Raw genomic sequence first — 13,285 nt, 5'->3', positions numbered from 1 at the left:
TGAGGCAGGAGAACCGCTTGAACCTGGGAGGTGGAGGTTGCGGTGAGCCAAGATCTTGCCACTGCACTCCAGCCTGGGGGACAGGGCAAGACTCTTGTTTCAGAAAAAAAAAAAAAAAAAGAAAGAAACCTATGGTAGCTTAATGAAACGGAAATAAAGCCTAACATTTGAAGTTGGTTTATTTTTTCCCCAGCTTTATTCAGGTATGATTAACAAGTAAAAGTTACATGTATTTGAGGTATACAATGTGATTTTTGATAATACGTATGCATTGTGAAATGATTACAGCAATCAAGCTAATTAATATAACAGTCATCTCATAGGTATGTGAGAGACATAAGAACATGAAATTTACTCTCAGCATATTTCAAGTGTACATAATAATTATAGTCACCATGCAGTACATTAGGTCTCCAGAACTTACTCATCTTGTAACTGAAAGTTTATACCCTCTGACCAGTATCTCACCATTTGCCTCAGCCCTCAGCCCTGGGTAACTATCATTCTAGCCTCTGTTTCTGTGAGTTGAGCTTTCTTAGATTCCACATGTGAGATCATACAGTATTTGTCTTTCTGTGTCTTGCTTATTTCATTTAACGTAATATCCTCCAGGTTCATCCATGTTGTCACAGATGACAAGACTTCCTTCTTTTAAAGGCTAAATAATATTCCATTTTATGTATATACCACATTCTTTTTATCCATTTGTCTGTCACTGGTCACTTAGGTTGTTTCCATGTCTTGGCTATTGCGAATAATGCTGCAGTGAATGTGGGAGTGCAGATATCTCCTTGAGATAGAGATTTTATTTACTTTGCATGTAGTCCCTGAAGTGGGATTGCTAGATCATATAGTAGTTCTATTTTTAATGTTTTGAGGAACCTCCATACTGTTTTCCGTAAAGGCTGCAACAAGGGTTTATTAATTGCCAATAAAATGTGCTGTGAAAAATAATGAGAAATATTGCACTGACGATCTTACTTCGTTACATTTCCTTTTTTGCTTTTGCGTGATTTTGATTTTGGAAGCCTTGTACGTGGTATACTGCACTGAACTAAACAGCCTTTATTGAACTTGAAATCAGCTGGAGAAGACTGGTATTGAGCACTATAGTAAGTACTGTAAAGGAAAATACCAAGTGCAATGGAAGCATAAAAGGGAGGGATCCATTATAGTCTCACTGGTTGAGGGATGTTTTCCTCAGGAAATGACAAATGGGAGCTAGGTGACATTGGTGATGGAAGTAAGCGCAGTTCTCTCTAATTGTGTGATTGGTCTTGAGAATGATTGTTCTGTTGGCGTTTAATAGCCTAACTTTCAACTGTGGAATTAAACTTACTGTATTTTACCAATCTAAGATTCAAAATTGTTTGTTTACATTTCAACATCTCTGAAATTGGGAGATATCTTACAATTGATGGTTTGTCACAGTTCAATTGGCAGGTTTCTTTTTAAAGAATACATAAAATGCTAGTGCACCTTACCATCAATGGCGTCTTAGATTTGATGAAATGCGGAATATTTCTGTAGCTTATTTTGAGGCCAGCCCATTTGCAGCTTGCATTTTATTATTGTAATTCACCGATTTTAAGACCATCATAGTGGCAATTCCAGAATTTTTGGCAGGTTGAGGTGGGTGGATTGCTTGAGTCCAGAAGTTTGAGACCAGTCTGGGCAACATGGCGAAACCCTGTCTCTACAAAAAATACAAAAATTAGCCAGGCGTGATGGAGTGAGCTTGTAATCCCGGCTACTCGGGAGGTTGAGGTGGGAGAATCACTTGAGCCGGGAGGTGGAGGTTCCAGTGAGCCATGATCTCACCATTGTACTCCAGCCTGGGTGACAGAACAAGACCCTGTCTCAAAAAAATAAAAAGACTATCATAGTGAATCTGATGTTTGTTAGTTATATCTCCCTTAAGATGTTATTTACCTCTCATGTAGCAGATAGAATACTAAGCATTTTGTATTAATTATTATTATAGTATTGCATGTAAATTCCACCACAATTGTATAAGTTAGGTAGTATCATCAACTGAAGTTTAGAGACAGAAAGTCACATAGTTTATATTTAAAGGGGAGAAGTTCAACTCTTCTGACTCCAGTGCTTATACCTTAAACATAGCTCTGTACTGCATCCCTTAAGAAGCAAGATTCCTGGCAGGCGAATCTGAGATCTTAGACACATCAGTTAAAAAATTTATTTTTGTGGCCGGGCACGCTGGCTCATTCCTGTAATCCCAGCACTTTGGGAGGCCTAGCAGGGCGGATCACAGGGTCAGGAGATCAAGACCATCCTGGCTGACATGGTGAAACCCCATCTCTACTAAAAATACAAAAAATTAGCTGGGCATGGTGGCAGGTGCCTGTAGTCCCAGCTACTCGGGAGGCTGAGGCAGGAGAATGGCATGAACCCAGGAGGTGGAGCTTGCAGTGAGCCGAGACTGCACCACTGCACTCCAGCCTGGGCGACAGGGAGACTCCATCTCAAAAAAAAAAAAAAAAATTATTTTTGTTTACTGTTACTTTTCAGTAAAATGTAGCTTTTCGTAAAACATTCACTATTCCATTTTGCTTTTAGTAAAAAGTAGTTGGAATATGTAAATGGTTGTAGAATTTAATAATTTTATTTCTGCAGAGTAGTTAGAAGTTCACACTGTAATATGCTGCTTTTGCAAGGAAAACAGATTTCTAGTAAATAATTTATTAATCACAGTATTAGTGTTGCTAACTTCATGTATTTGTCTTGAGTTCAGGTATAAGATTGCTAAGATTGACAAATAATTTGATTTTATAATATTCAAATTAGTCCTTTCAGAAGTAGATCAAAGCAGAACTTTTCTTTGGGGTGGAATGAGAGTTATCAGCTGATTCAGGCATCTGGGGTAAGAACTTTAGCAACATGAGGTCAAACAAGGCCAACTAAAGATATCTGGATCAGGGCTTACCCAGGCGGGCTATCTTCACATTAGAAAAGCAGTATAAGGCCGGGCGCGGTGGCTCATGCCTATAATTCTAGCACTTTGGGAAGCCGAGGTGGGCAGATTGCCTGAGCTCAGAAATTCAAGACCAGCCTGGCCAACACAGTGAAACCCCATCTCTACTAAAATACAAAAAATTATCCGGGCTTGGCAGTGTGCACCTGTAGTCCCAGCTACTCGGGAGGCTGAGGCAGGAGAATTGCTTGAACCCAGGAGGCAGAGGTTGCAGTGAGCCAAGGTTGCACCACTGCACTCCAGCCTGGGCGACAGAGCAAGACTCCGTCTCCAAAAACAAAAACAGTAATGGCTGCAGGAATCTCAGTGACAGTCTTCATGAGATCTGTCTCTTGATTCTCACTGTTTTCAGTGTGGTTGAGTTACGCCCTTTCTGTTTGGTGCACAGCTGTCTTCTTGAGATCACACTTCACTGTTGCCCTGGGAATTCCTTTTGTCTTTCTCCTATAATCTTGTTTCTTTTTTTCTCTTTTTAAAAAATTTTCAGAAGCTTCATGAGAATAGGATACCTGGGAAGCAAATGTTATATATAAAAATGTAAAATATATATATATGTTTATATTAGAAAATGTATTTATCAACAAACTTAAAATGATAGTTCAGCTCTTTCTATGGTGGAAATAATTTTTCTTCAGAAATTCGAAAGCATCACTCCATTTTTAAAATAGCTGTATTGACGTTTAATTTACATACCATAAAATTCACACGTTTTATTTCCTAAGTGTTATCTTTCATAGCATGCTGTACTTATTTCACAGATGCAGTATCCTCTCCTAGCTTTCTGAGCATAATTTATTTTGGAGTTCTTCCTGTACATGCTTATGCTTCCCACAAACTCCTTTTTGTTTGTTTTGATCTCTGTCTTCCACTTTGGAGACTTTCATCCAATATCTGGTATTCTTGATTACTGTCTATTCAGTGGGAATCTAAAAACACTGGATGCTCTGAAGGCATGGATAGGGTTTGTTGACTCTGATCCTCACCATAGGGTGATTTCAGTGGGCTTAGGTTGGGGAATCTACAATGTTAGGATCCTTAGGTCTCTTCTCTTGGCCGGTCAGATTGCCCAAAGGTGAGTCTTCCAAACTCCTGCCTAAAGGATAGCAGTGTGGTTGCCTGCGTTCTGGAAGCCTAGTTGGGAGTTCTAGCTGGGGGAACTTCTGTATTCAGCATTTAATATGTTACAGTCATTTAATCCCTTGTTTTTGGTACAATGTTGTGCTCTCAACTGTGTCTGGCATCTTCCTTCCAGGGAGCCTCTGTTTTATCTTTTCCAGTTAGTATGCCTCCAGATTTATGCAAGGATGAACAAGAGGCAGCTGTTCATCAATGTGAGCTAGACACAGGATATAGGACTCTACCTGCTTCTTAGACTGCTTTTCTCTTTATTTTTCTGCATCACTCCCATCTTTTTATCACCAACTTGCTCACTTGCTTTTCATCTTTCAGAATGTTGATATATCCCCTGTTCTGTTCTCCCTTCTAGGTTTGTACCTTTAATTTATTTTTAAATTCCTGGTTACAGTGGAGTTTGAGAAAGGAATGAAATGAAGAAGGATAAGAGATGCTCATTGTTAATCTGCCATCTTAACCCAGAATCTATTCTTAAAGGGCAGGGGCTTTTTCTGGTTTATCTCTAAATTTCAACTCATAAAGGAATCTGTGACATAGTGTATACTTAATAAATGTTTGGATGGTTAAGTCTTACTTTATACCTGTATTAGTTATCTACCACTGTATATCAAATTATTCCAAAACATAGTGACTCAAAACAATAAACTATCTCACACAGTTTCCATGAGTTAGGAGTGACTTCAGTGGTTCTAGTTCATGAGGCTGCATTAATCTCAAGTCCTTACAGGGCCTGGGGGATTCAATTCTAGTATGACTCACTTAATTGGTAACAACTTAGTTCTGGAGGCCACAGTTCCTTGCCACGTGGACCTCTCTATAAGGCTGGGTAAGTATCCTCACAACATTGTGGCTGGCTTCCTCCAGAGCAGGGATTAATGAGAGAGCAGGGCAGAAGATGTAATAACATTAAGACCTAGCATTGCAAGTTACATTCTTTTATTTTTATAATATCCTATTGGTTACTCAGATTACTTAATATTCAGTATGGGGAGGGACTGTACAAAGCTGTGAATCCCATATGTCAAGACTCATTGGGGACTATCTCAATGGCTAGCTACCACAGTTTCTGACTTAAGTTAGAAATAAAAGAGTATATTAAATCCAAAGTAAGCAGAAAGTCAGAAATAATAAAGATTAGAGCAAAATTTAATTTAAAAACTACAGAGTATCAATGAAGCCAACTGTTGGTTGTTTAAAAAAATTAGTAGAATTAATAAACTCCTAGCAAGATTAATCAAGAAATTAGGAAAAAGCAGATTACCAGTATCAGGAATGAAGCGGGGGTATCACTAAAGATTCTTCAGAATTGAAAGATTAATAAGGGAATGGTATGAACAACTTTATGCCAATTAATTTGATAACTTAGATGAAACAAATTCCTTGACAAGCCACAGCTTTACCAAAATTGACTCAAAAAAGAAGTCTGAATAGCCCTGTATCAAAGAAATTGAATTCACAATTCCTCCTCACAAAACTGCAGTCCCAAATGATTTCACTAGTGAGTTTTTTCTAACATGTAAGGGAATATAACATCAATCTTCCACAAATTCTTTCAGAAAATAGAAAAGATTTCTCCCACTTCTGCCCCCCGCTTTTTTTTTTTTTTTTTTGAGATGGAGTCTCTGTCGCCTAGGCTGGAGTGCAATGGCGAGATCTCTGCTCACTGCAACCTCCCAGGTTCAAGCATTGTCCTGCCTCAGCCTCACAAGTAGCTGGGACTACAGGCATGCACCACCACGCCCAGCTAATTTTTGTGTTTTTAGTAGAGACAGCGTTTCACCATGTTGGCCATCATGTCTCAAACTCCTGACTTCATGATCCACCTGCCTCAATCTCCCAAAGTGCTGGGATTACATGTGTGAGCCACCGCGCCCAGATTGTTTTCTAAATTTTTTTTTTTTTTTGAGACAGGCTCTGTCACCTAGGCTGGAATGCAGTAGTGTGATCACAGCTCACTGCAGCCTCAACCTCCTGGGCTATGCTGCTCAGGCTGGTCTCAAACTCCTGTGCTCAAGCAATTCTCCCATCTGGGCCTCCCAAAATGCTGGAATTATAGGCATAAGCCGCCATGCCCGGCCCCAGTTCATTTTCTGAGGCTGGTATACCTGGTACTAACAACTGACAAAGACAATATAATCCTCTCAACAGGAAAATTATTTGACTCATTTTAAACATTCTCGTGATAAAAATTTGTAACAAACTAGCAATAAAAGGAAATTTCTTCAGCTAATTAAAAACACGTAGAAAAACATACAGGCATCATCATACTTCTGTGGTGAAGAGATTGAACGCTTTTGCCCTAAATTCAAGAAGAAGGCAAGGATGCTTGCTCTCATTTCTGTTTAGTAATCATACTGGAGGTCCTAGGCAGTGGCAAAGCAAGAAAAGGAAATAAAAGGCATAATTTGTAAAGGAAGAAATAAAACTATCTCTGTTATTATGTAGAAGACATAATACTCTTAATAAAAAAAATCTCAAGAATCTACCAAAACAAGCCCCATTAAAATTATTAGAATTAATACATCAATTTAGTGAGGCCACAGGACGCTAACTGCATATACAAAAATGAATACTAGCACTATAACAAATAATACCAGCATTCAACAATTGAAAAAAAATTTAAGTGCCATTCATAATATAAAACATAATTTTTAGGAATAAATGTAAAGATGTGCATGGCCCCCACACTGAAAGCTACAAAGCATTACTGAGAGAGACAAGGAAGGTAAAGAGGTGTTCTTGGACCAGAAGTCTCAAATTGTTAAGAATTTTATTCTCCCCAAATTGATCTATAAACTCAATACAATAGAAATCCCATCAAGCTTACTTTGGGAGGCTGAGGTGGGTGGATTGCCTGAGCTCAGGAGTTTGCATCCAGCCTAGGCAACATGGTGAAACCCCATCTCTACTAAAATACAAAAAAAATTAGCTGGGCATGGTGGTGTGCGCCTGTAGTCCCAGCTACTTGGGAGGCTGAAGCAGGAGAATTGCTTGAACCTGGGAGGCAGAGGTTGCAGTGAGCCAAGATAACCACTGCACTCCAGCCTGGGCGACAGAGCAAGACTCTGTCTCAAAAAAATAATTATATATATAAAATATATATATATATAATTGTCAAGCTGATTCTAAGATTTATATGCTGGTACGGAGAACCTAACATTTCTATTTTGAAGAGCCAAAAACTCTTTTAAAGAAGAACAAAGTTGGTGGATTTATACTACCTGGTTTCAAGACATGCTATAAAACTACTGAAATCAAAAACAGTGATATGGGGGTAAAGACTGTCAGGTTACAGAACAGCTACCAGAATAGACCCACTAATGTGGCTGGTTGATCTTTGACAAAGGGCCCAACATAATAGAATGCCAAAAAGGTTAGTCTTCTCAATAAATGATGTAACAACTGGATATTTGTATAAAAAAATTAACCTTAACACCACACGGAAAATTTAATTCAGAGTTTATCCCAGGATAAGACATTAAAACTGGGAAATTTCCAAGAGAAAATGGGGGAAATATTCATGATCTTGGACGAGGCAAAGATTTTTTTCTTCTTTCGAGACAAGATCTCCTTATCACCTGGACTGGAGTGCAGTGGGTGATCTTGGCTCACTGCAACCTCTGCCTCCCGAGTTCAAGCGGCTCTCCCACCTCAGCCTCCTGAGTAGCTGGGACCACAGGTGCATGCCACCACGCCCGGGTAATTTTTGAATTTTTAGTAGAGATGAGGTTTTACCATGTTGGCCAGGCTGGTCTCGAACTCCCTGATCTCAAGTGATGCACCCACCTAGGCCTCTCAAAAGTGCTCGGATTACAGACATAAGCCACTGCACCCGGCCAGGATTTCTTAATAAATTGGAAACCATTGCAATTAAAAGCTTCTCCTTTTGAGAACACCATTAAGAAAATGACAAGGCAGCCAAGCGCACTGGCTCACACCTATAATCCCAACACTTTGGGAGGCCTAGGCAAAAGAATTGCTTGAGGCCAGGAGTTTGAGACCAGCCTGGCCAACATAGCAAAAAAAAAATTTTGATTAGCTGAGCGTGGTGGTGCATGCCTCTAGTCCCAGCTTCTTAAGAGGATGAGAAGATTACTTGAGCCCAAGAGTTAGAGGTTGTGGTAATAATTATCACCACTACACTCCCTCCAGGGCAACAGAGCAAGACTTTGACTCCTTAAAAAGAAAAAAAAAATGAAAACACAAGCTACAACTGAGACAACACATTTGCAAAACATAACAGAACAATACTTATATCCAGAATATATGAAAAATGTACATAACTCAGTAGAAATAGAAAAAAAGTAGCAATAAAAATCACATACTTAACAAAAGAATATGTGTGGTCGGGTGCAGTAGCTCACGCCTGTGATCCCAGCACTTTCGGAGGCTGAGGTGGGCAGATCCCCTGACGTCAGGAGACCAGCCCAGCCCAACCAACATAGTGAAACCCCATCTCTACTAAAAGTACAAAAATTAGCCGGGCATAGTGGCAGTCACCTGTAGTCCCAGCTACTCAGGAGCCCAAGGCAGGAGAATTGCTTGAACCCAGGCAGCAGAGGTTGCAGTGAGCCGAGATTGCACCATTGCACTCCAGCCTGAGCAACGAGCAAAACTCCGTCTCAAAAAAAAAAAAAAAAAAAGCATATGTGAATGATCATTAAGCCCTTGAGAAGATGCAGAACATTGTTGGCCATTCAGGAAATTCAGAAAGAACCACAGTGAGATACCACCCGTAAGTACTAGATTGACTAAATTTAAAAGACTGAAAATAACAAATGTTGGCAAAGATTTGGAGCAACTAGAAATGGTAGGAGTGTCAAATGGTACAACTACTTTGAAAAATAGTTCGGCGGCCGGACGCAGTGGCTCACGCCTGTAGTCTCAGCACTTTAGGAGGCCTAGACAGGCAGATCAGTTTAGGTCAGGAGTTCAAGACCAGCCTGGCCAACATGGTGTACTCCGTCTCTACTAAAACTACAAAAAAATTAGCTGGCGTGGTGGTGCATGCCTGTAATCCCAGCTACTCGGGAGGCTGAGGCAGGAGAATAGCTTGAACCAGGGAGACAGAGGTTGCAGTTAGCCGAGATTATGCCACTGTACTCTAGCAGCCTGGGCAACAGAGCAAGACTCCGTCCAAAAATAAATAAATAAAAGAATTGTTGTGGCTATTCTTGTTTCATTGTGCTTTCTTGTTAATTATAGTATCTTAAGTTCCAGGGGGAGAGAGGATTACATTCTGTTGATATTTTGACTGAAAGTGCTTTGAATTTGAAGATTAATTTGGGGATAATTTACATGAATAGGGTGTATTCCTCCATTTATTTTATATTCTATAGTATCTTTCAGTAGTAGAGATACTTATTGCTTCCATAGGTCTTATACACCTTTTGTTTAGATTTCGTCTCAAATGCCTTATGTTTTTTGTTGTGATCATAAGTGATACATTTTTAAATTACGTTTTAAGTAGGGTGCTAGTATATAATAATATAGTTTATTTTTATATGTAGACCTTAAATCTAGCAACATTGCTGAATTATTAATTCTGTAATTTGTCCATAGATTTTATTGGGTTTTCTATGCACACAATGTTGTGACGGGTAATAATTTTGTTTCTCTGTTTCCATCCTTTTCACTTTTTATTCTCCTAATTTGCTTTGCTATGCTAGCTGGAACTTCCTATAAAATGAATTTACCATAGAGTTTTTTTTTTTTTTTCTTTTTTATGTATCTGCAAGGTTGTAATACCATAGAGTTTTGGTAAATAACTTTTACCAGATTAGGGAAGTTCCCTTCTCATCCTGGTACAATAAGAGTATTTACTTCGGCCAGGCACGGTGGCTCAAGCCTGTAATCCCAGCACTTTGGGAGGCCGAGACGGGTGGATCACAAGGGCAGGAGATCGAGACCATCCTGGCTAGCACTGTGAAACCCCGTCTCTACTAAAAAATACAAAAAAAAAAAACTAGCCGGGCGAGGTGGCGGGCGCCTGTAGTCCCAGCTACTCGGGAGGCTGAGGCAGGGAATGGCGTAAACCCGGGAGGCGGAGCTTGCAGTGAGCTGAGATCCAGCCACTGCACTCCAGCCCGGGCGACAGAGCGAGACTCTGTCTCAAAAAAAAAAAAAAATTTACTTCAGTGCTGAATTTTATCAAATGCTTGCTTTTTGGGGACTGCCATCTATGGAAATGATTATATGCTTATTTCCTGTAACATGTTAATGTAGTATATTTTATTGATAGATGTTTTAAATGTTAAATGTAAACATTTTTCAGTAATAATTAGCTAATTTGTGAAAGGGAAAGAATAAAATACATGTATATGTAGGTTTATTAAATATTAATAATTCATCCAAGAGACAGAAAAGCAAATATTTGATCATTAAAATGTATTCCTAATTTAAAACTATATTTGCTGATTTCAACCCATTCTTTATGAGTTTTTTATTACTAAATTTAATTTTTACCTCAAATGCCCACCTTCCTATAGAGAAGATGGTCAATAGTAAAATGATTCAGAGTGTAGTGAATAAACAGGGAAGATAGTAGAAGAGGGTTAAACGGGAGAAATAATTCTAGCATGTTTGTTTAGTAGTTACAGTAATTACAGCTTTATGGTATCTGAAATATTAGTTGTGAATGCTGGTGTTATAGCAATCCAATGAATGAATTTTACCTGTAGGATTAAAAGAAAGGCAAATTAAGCATATTATTCACTATATATTTATTTTTCTTTATTTACTTTTTAAAAATTAACCCAGATCAATATGTGCCAAGAACTTAAACATTATAAACATATAACTTATATTTGGTATGTATCCTGTCAGCCTTCCTTTTTGTGCACTATAATATTCTAACATTTTTCAGTAGAAGAATATAATGTATATATGTTTAAAACTACTATGGATTTGAATGAGACACCCAGAATACTGTTACAATCTTAACAGTCTCTCTCTTTTTTTTTTTTAATTAGTTAGAAACTGGAAATGTTTCTAAAGGTTATTTGGATGGAAGTTTAGCAGTGAGTATTGATTTCTCTTGTCTTTTCCACAGAAGTACTCATGGGCCGGGTGCGGTGGCTCACGCCTGTAATCCCAGCACTTTGGGAGGCCGAGGCGGGTGGATCAGTTGAGGCCAGGAGTTTGAGACCAGCCTGGCCAACATGGTGAAACCCCGTCTCCACTAAAAATACAAAAATTAACTGGGTGTGGTGGCATGCACCTGTAATTGCAGCTCTTGGGAGGCTGAGGCACAAGAATTGCCTGAACCTGGGAGGCAGAGGTTACAGTAGGCCGAGATCACGCCACCGCACTCCAGCCTGGATGACAGAGGGAGACTCTGTCTCAAAAATAGATGAATAAATAAATAAAAATAAAAAATAAGTACTCATGGATGTATACCAAAAAAAATACACACACATACGTACACAAACACATACACATACACAGGAACATTCATTGGAATATTGTTTGTAATAGTAAAAAATAACCCATAACTCTCCCTTAGGGGACATGAAGTACATCCATACAATGGGATATCTTGCAGCTATGAGAGAGAATGATATAGTTTCATATTAGTACATACAAGGCACAGTATAGTGTTTCTAATGTTTTACCATTTGTGTTATTTTTTATTAAGAGGGGAAGGGAGTACCTATTTACTTAACTATCATGCACCCATACTGTAATAATATATAGTGTGCAGCAATTACAAGAGTGTGCTGACATGAAAAGAGCTCTAAGATGTATTGTTAATTTTTAAAATAATGATAAAATGAGTCATAGAATGTTTATCATCTGATTTCATCTAAAAAGTTATTTCTACATTTTTATCTTTGTAAATTAGTATTAATTTTTATTTTTTAATCACCTTTCTGACAAATATAAGTGCATATTAAAAGGAGAGGTTGTGTACATACCTAAGTACTAACAATGGTTACTTATTAGAGATATTTGGAGGTGGGAGGTTCAGACTGGAGAGGGTCTTTACTTTGTATATCTCTGTATTGTTTGAGTTTTTATGATGAAACTTTATTCATGTATTTTGTAATAAAGAAGTAAAAAACAGTATGCACTCAGTACCAAAAAGTGAAGTTATAGAGATAAAAGTGTTTTTTCATAGTAAAAAACGTATTTAAAAAAATTTTTTTTTTTGAGGTGAAACGTCTTGCTCTGTCACCCAGGCTGGAGTGCAGTGGCACAATCTCAGCTCACTGCAACCATTGCCTCATGGGTTCAAGTGATTCTCTGGCCTTAGCCTCCTGAGTAGCTGGGATTACAGGCGTCTGCCACCACACCCAGCTAATTTTTGTGTTTGTTAGTACAGATGGGGTTTCACCATGTTGGCCAGGCTGATCTTGAACTCCTAATTTCAAGTGATCTGTGCACCTTGGGCTCCCAAAGTGCTGGGATAACAGGCGTGAGCCACTGTACCCAGACAAGATAACTTTTTTTTTTTTTGAGACAGAGCCTCACTCTGTCACCCAGACTGGAGTGCAGTGGCGTGATCTCCGCTTACTGCAACCTTGGCCTCCCGGGTTCAAGCAATTCTCAAGCCTCAGTCTCCTGAGTAGCTGGGATTACAGGCGCACGCCACCACGCCCGGCTAATTTTTTTGTATTTTCAGTAGAGATGGGGTTTCACCATGTTGCTTGGGCTGGTTTTGAACTCCTGAGCTCAGGCAGTCCATCTGTCTCAGCCTCCCAAAGTGCTGGGATTATAAGTGTGAGCCACCACGCCCGGCCAAAAATATTTTAAAGAAAATAAAATACCCACAGTAGCCTCACCACCCACATTTATCCAGAGATAACTACTGTTAAAGCTTTGAAAATATCTTCCCAGAGGTAAGGGACATTTTATGGAGGACATTTAATGCTAAACCAAGGAAAGCAAGAGAAAGATCCCCACATAAAAAGTTTGCACTCCTGACCTCATAATCTGCCCGCCTCGGCTTCCCAAAGTGCTGGGATTACAGGCGTGAGCCACCAACCTGGCCAACATGATAAAACCTCGTCTCTACTAAAAATGCAAAAATTAGCTGGACGTGGTGGTGGGTGCCTGTAATCCCAACTACTCTACTCGGGAGGCTGAGGCAGGAGAATTGCTTGAACCTGGGATGGGGAGGTTGCAGTGAGCCAAGATCGCACCATTGCACTCCAG

The 13,285-nt window shown here is 39.2% G+C and overlaps 1 protein-coding gene across 3 annotated transcripts in view; it reads left to right on the top strand.

Annotated features, from left to right (window-relative positions):
- Positions 1-13,285, top strand: part of AGO3 (argonaute RISC catalytic component 3) — a 133,978-nt gene that overhangs the window by 66,211 nt on the left and 54,482 nt on the right. Inside the window, exon 1 of one of the 3 annotated variants that reach the window (XM_011955331.1) lies at positions 12,727-12,969. The exons of the other annotated variants lie outside the window; for them this stretch is intronic. The gene's annotated coding sequence lies outside the window, so the exon portion shown is untranslated. Of the gene's footprint in view, positions 1-12,726; positions 12,970-13,285 lie in introns of those variants that run through there. 3 annotated transcript variants of the gene reach the window in all.

The sequence above is a fragment of the Colobus angolensis genome, unplaced genomic scaffold (assembly GCF_000951035.1).
Source record: "Colobus angolensis palliatus isolate OR3802 unplaced genomic scaffold, Cang.pa_1.0 Scaffold4, whole genome shotgun sequence".
Classification (NCBI taxonomy): Eukaryota; Metazoa; Chordata; class Mammalia; order Primates; family Cercopithecidae; genus Colobus; species Colobus angolensis.
This window is presented reverse-complemented; position numbering and strand designations above follow the sequence as displayed.